The sequence below is a fragment of the Macaca nemestrina genome, chromosome 17, assembly GCF_043159975.1.
Source record: "Macaca nemestrina isolate mMacNem1 chromosome 17, mMacNem.hap1, whole genome shotgun sequence".
Taxonomy (NCBI): Eukaryota; Metazoa; Chordata; class Mammalia; order Primates; family Cercopithecidae; genus Macaca; species Macaca nemestrina.
In genome coordinates, this window is record NC_092141.1 from 84035466 (window position 1) to 84041518 (window position 6053).

Below are 6053 nucleotides of genomic sequence, written 5' to 3' on the forward strand. Positions count from 1 at the left end.
GCTCCATAATACCCTTTGCACATGTGCCCCTGCAACCCATGTTGCATCGTGCTTCATGTGTGAATTCACCATCAGACTCAGGGGTCAGCTGGGTATGTCATGTCTATGACTCTAATGCTTCCCGTGTGCCTGACACAGAGCAGATGCTTAATAGTAGTGGACCCGAGAACTAAGGAACCCTTCCAGAGGTTGGAGGGTTGGGCCAAGCTGGGTGTGGATGGCCCAGGCATACTCGCTTTTCTCCTTCCTTCCCCTCCGGTGCCATCCCCTTCGTCCCTTCTGTTTTTTTTTTTTTTTTTTTTTTTTTTTTGAGACGGAGTCTCGCTCTGTCTCCCTGGCTGGAGTGCAGTGGCGCGATCTCGGCTCACTGCAAGCTCCACCTCCCAGGTTCCTGCCATTCTCCTGCCTCAGCCTCCCAAGTAGCAGGGACTACAGGCACCCGCCACCGCACCCGGCTAATTTTTTGTATTTTTAGTAGAGACGGGTTTCACCGTGGTCTCGATCTCCTGACCTTGTGATCCGACCGCCTTGGCCTCCCAAACCTTCATCCCTTCTGAAGCTGAGTCCATGTACCTACTGCATCTAGGCAGGACAAAAAACCTGCCTGTCGCCTTCTGTGTCCATTCTGACCTCCCTGTAGCCTGAGATTCTTTGGGCCTGAGGACCCTCCTGAGCAGGTGGGTTAGGGGAGAGACACATGCCTCTCCCTGCCTGTTTCCTGATGTGTAAAATGGCATGGCTAAGGATGCCATTCATATTGACTGAGGCTTATATGACTCCCAGGGCTTCTCAGATGACCAGGGGGTTGGGAAACACAGGGTGTTGTGAGTGGGGCAGTGACCAGAGTGAGGGAAGTGAGACAGTCACCTGGAGTGCAGTATTTAAGGGAAGGCATCAAAAACTTAGCAATCAAGATAAATAATATTGGCCAGGCATGGTGGCTCACACCTGTAATCCCAGCACTTTGGGAGGCTGAGGCAGGCAGATCACCTGAGGTCAGGAGTTTGAGACCAGCCTGGCCAACATGGTGAAACCCTGTCTCTACTAAAAATACAAAAATTAGGGAGGCTGAGACAGGAGAATCACTTGAACCCGGGAGGCAGAGGTTACAGTGAGCCAAGATCGCGTCACTGCACTCCAGCCTGGGCAACAGGAGCAAAACTCTGTCTAAAAAAAAAAGAAAAGAAAGAAAATTAGCCAGATGTGATGGCACGTGCCTGTGATCCCAGCTACTGGGGAGGTTGAGACAGGAGAATTGCTTGAACTCAGGAGGCAGAGGTTGCAGTGAGCCAAGATTGTGCCACTTCACTCCAGCCTGGGCGACAGAGCAAAACTCGGTCTCAAAAACATCAATAAATAAAAAATAAAATAGGCCGGGCACGGTGGCTCAAGCCTGTAATCCCAGTACTTTGGGAGGCCAAGGCGGGTGGATCACGAAGTCAGGAGATCGAGACCATCCTGGCTAACATGGTGAAACCCCGTCTCTACTAAAAATACAAAAAACTAGCCGGGCGTGGTGGCGGGCGCCTGTAGTCCCAGCTACTCGGAGGCTGAGGCAGGAGAATGGCGTGAACCCGGGAGGCGGAGCTTGCAGTGAGCCGAGATCGCGCCACTGCACTCCAGCCTGGGTGACACAGCGAGACTCCGTCTCAAAAAAAAAAAATAAATAAATAAAAATAAATAAATTAAAATAATATTGCATTAACTTTTTGTCTTAATTACTGAGCTTTTTGGTATCCCTTAATATTCTGAACTGGAGGTGAGTGGCTCAGTCACCTCATCCTAGTGGAGGATGTCACAGACAAGGAGGGGGTGTCAGGGATGTCAAATGTTCTGCAGTGCTCGAGTCCAGCCCCCAACACCGATAGCGCCCCTATTGGTAATGTGTAGGTATAGGAACAGTGCATGAAAAGTGATGAAAAGTGAAATTAACATTCCTGTAGCCAATTGCTCACTCTTGCCAAAGTAAATTAGAATCAAAGTGTCAGAAGTCAGTGTCAGGGTCACTGGTTAAAAGGCTTTTGGGTCCCTGCCAAGTGTTTCTGGAAGCTGCATCTTTCTCGTTGACATTTCCTGCCTGGAGGTCAAAGGCCTTGTTGACTTTGTGTTTCACACAGTGAACCACACAGCTGGAGATTGTTCAATTTCTGCCCGGTTTGCTTCAGTGCTCCATAAGTGTCCCGTGAGTGGCTCCTGTGGGTGAGGCACAAGGCCCTGCAGGGTGGGTGCGGTGGGGAGCAACGTAGACCCAGTCCCTGCCACAGCTCAGGGGTTTGGGGGAACAGACCCTAAGGTCGGTCACAGTGGTGCCCACACTGAGCTACACACTGAGATAAAGGCTTTTCAGGACTGGGTGTGGTGGCTCACACCTGCAGTCTCAGCACTTTGGGAGGCTGAGGCAGGCGGATCACTTGAGGCCAGAGTTCGAGACCAGACCGACAAACATGGTGAAACTCTGTCTCTACTAAAAATACAAAAATTGGCCAGGCGTGGTGGCCGGCACCTGTAATTCCAGCTACTTGGGAGGCTGAGGCAGGAGAATCGCTTGAACCTGGGAGGCAGAGGTTGCAGTGAGCTGAGATCGTGCCGTTGCATTCCAGCCTGGGTGACTGACCGAGACTCCATCTCAAAAAAAAAAAAAAAATCTTTCCAACCTTAAAGTAAACAAAGATAGGACACAAAAAGAACAAACTGTAGGAAAAAAAATATATATAAACTGGACTTCATCAAAACTAAAAACGTTTGCTCTTCAAAAGATACTGTTAAGAAAATTGTGCCTGGTGCGGTGGCTCACACCTGTAATCCCAGCACTCTGGGAGGCCGAGGCAGGCAGATCATGAGCTCAAGAGATCAAGACCATCCTGGCCAACATGGTGAAACCCTGTCTCTACTAAAAATACAAAAATTAGCTGGGCATGGTGGCACGTGCCTGTAGTTCCAGCTACTCAGGAGGCTGAGGCAGGAGAATCGCTTCAACCTTGGAGGTGGAGGTTGCAGTGACTGAGATTGTGCCACTGCACTCCAGTCTGGTGACAGAGTAAGACTCCATCTCAAAAAAAAAAAAAAAAAAAAAAAAATTGGTTTGGATGCAGTGTCTCACGCCTATAATCCCAGCACTTTGGGAGGCTGAGGTGAGTGGATTGCTTGAGGTCAAGAGTTCAAGATCAGCCTGGCCAACACGGTGAAACCCTGTCTCTACTAAAAATGCAAAAATTAGCTGGGTGTGGTGGCACACACCTGTAGCCCCAGCTACTCAGGAGGCTGAGGCAGGAGAATCACTTGAACCTGGGACACGAAGGCTGCAGTGAGCTGAGATTGTGCCACTGCACTCAGCCTGAGCGACAGAGTAAGACTCTGTCTCACAAAAAAAAAAAAAAAAAAAAAAAAAAAAAAAAAAAACAGAAAGAAAGAAATTGCGATTTAGGGGTCATGCAGCCCCTGGCTGCAGGAGTCTGAAGCTTCCCAGATTGCTCCTGGGGATAACACCACAACTGCAAAACCTAAGACCAGTGCTTGAGATATTTTGTAGACTCTGAACTCCATGGATCAGCTGACACCACCCAGACTGGTAATCTGGCTCAACCACTTCTGCCATCCCACCCAGGAATAGCGGACAGCAAGAAAACCTCACTTCAACCCCTTATGATTCCGTCTCCAATCTGACCAATCAGCACTCCCCACTTCCCCAGCCCCTACCCGCCAAATTGTCTTTAAAAACTCTGATCCAAGGCCGGGCACAGTGGCTCAAACCTGTAATCCCAGCACTTTGGGAGGCTGAGACGGGCGGACCACAAGGTCAGGAGATTGAGACCATCCTGGCTAACACGGTGAAACATTGTTCTCTACTAAAAAAAAAATACAAAAAAAAAAAACAAAACTAGCCTGGCGAGGTGGCAGGTGCCTGTAGTCCCAGCTACTCGGGAGGCTGAGGCAGGAGAATGGCGTAAACCCAGGAGGCTGAGCTTGCAGTGAGCTGAGATCCGGCCACTGCACTCCAGCCTGGGTGACACAGTGAGACTCCATCTCAAAAAAAAAAACAAAACTCTGATCCCCAAATGGGAGACTGATTTGAGTAGTAATAAAACTCCGGTCTTCCATGCAGCCAGATATGCGTGAATTAGTCTTTCTCTATTTCAATAGCCCGTGTTTTGATAAATCGGGTCTGTCTAGGCAGGGGGCAAAGTGAACCCATTGGGCAGTTACAGTGGCTGAGGTCAGTCAGTGAAGGAGAATGATTTTGAGACCAGAAAGTGGGTAAGGGCTAGGCTTGGAAGGGCCCTGTAGCCACCTCAGGGGCTCACCTTCATCTCCAAGGCCTGAAGGGTTTTTGTGGTTTTTTTTTTTTTTTGGTTTTTTTTTGGGTTTTTTTTGTTTTGTTTTGTTTTGTTTTGAGACGGAGTCTCGCTCTGTCGCCCGGGCTGGAGTGCAGTGGCCGGATCTCAACTCACTGCAAGCTCCGCCTCCCGGGTTTACGCCATTCTCCTGCCTCAGCCTCCCAAGTAACTGGGACAACAGGCGCCCGCCACCTCGCCCGGCTAGTGTTTTGTATTTTTTAGTAGAGACGGGGTTTCACCGGGTTAGCCAGGATGGTCTTAATCTCCTGACCTCGTGATCCGCCCGTCTCGGCCTCCCAAAGTGCTGGGATTACAGGCTTGAGCCACCGCGCCCGGCCTTGTGTTTTTTTAATACCAAGTTTCGCTCTTGTCACCCAGGCTGGAGTGCAATGGCATTATCTCAGCTCACTATAACTTCCACCTCCCGGGTTAAAGCGATTCTCTTGCCTCAGCCTCCCGAGTAGCTGGGATTATAGGCATGCGCCACCACACCCAGCTAATTTTTGTATTTTTGGTAGAGACCGGGTTTCACCATGTTAGCCAGGCTGGTCTCGAACCTCTGACCTCAGGTGCTCTGCCCACCTCAGCCTCCCAAAGTGCTGGGATTACAGGCATGAGCCACTGCGCCTGGCCAAGGGGCTGCAGGGTTTTAAGCAGAGTTGGCAGTAGGGCAAGATCAGGCTTAATGGATCCTAAAGATCAGTCACCTACAGTGTTGAAAAGGAATCTGAGGTCTGAGCTGGACCACAGGTGGCGGTGGATGGTGCAGGGATGGAGATGAGGGTAAATGGTCAGGTTTGAGAAACAGTAAAGGGGTAAAGTGAGTGGGACTTGGTTGTGGATTGGTTGTGAAAGAGGTGAAGGTCAAAGAGACTCATGGGATTTGGCTCAGGCACCTAACTAGATGTGGGGCTGTAATTTGCTCAAGCATGGAGCACATAAGGTATCCCAGGTTTAGCAGGGGCGGCAGAGGACAGTGTCAACGGCGAGTTCTGGTCAGTGTTGGGTTTTAAGATCCTTTGAGGCACAGAAGGATAGGTTCCAGGTTGAATATCTGGACTGGACATAAAAGGCACCGGGTCGCGAATATACAGGATGAGGTTGGAGTCACAATGTGGAGTGAGAAGAGGGAGGGTGAAGGTCGGAGGCTGTGAAACTCCACCGTCCACAGATCAAAATTAAACAAGGCCAGGTGCGGTGCTCATGCCTGTGATCCCAGCACTTTGAGAGGCCAAGGTGGGTGGATCACCTGAGGTCAGGAGTTCAAGACCAGCCTGGTCAACATGGTGAAACCCATCTCTACTGAAAATACAAGAATTACCCGGGTGCAGTGGTGTGCACCTGCAATCCTAGCTACTCAGGAGGCTGAGGCAGGAGGATTGCTTGAACCCAGGAGGTGGAAGTTGCAGTGAGCTGAGATTGTGCCACTGCACTCCAGCCTGGGCGACAGAGCTAGACTCCGGCCAACTGAGTACATTTTAACTAAAGCACATCAAGGGCTGCCCAGGTAGGGGAAGGGGGAAAAACCTGAAAAGGGCCTGCAGTTCTGAGGGCCACATGCAGAAGTGGTGGGTGTCCTCTCACCTGCTCCCAGGGCTGAGGGGTCTGCCTGCTCCCCTACATGGGACTGCCTGGACTCCCACCCGCAGGCTCAGCCCTCAAAGCTCGAGACTTTCATTGGAAGCGCTCCTGGGAAGGGAAAGCGCAGAAACAAGGGAT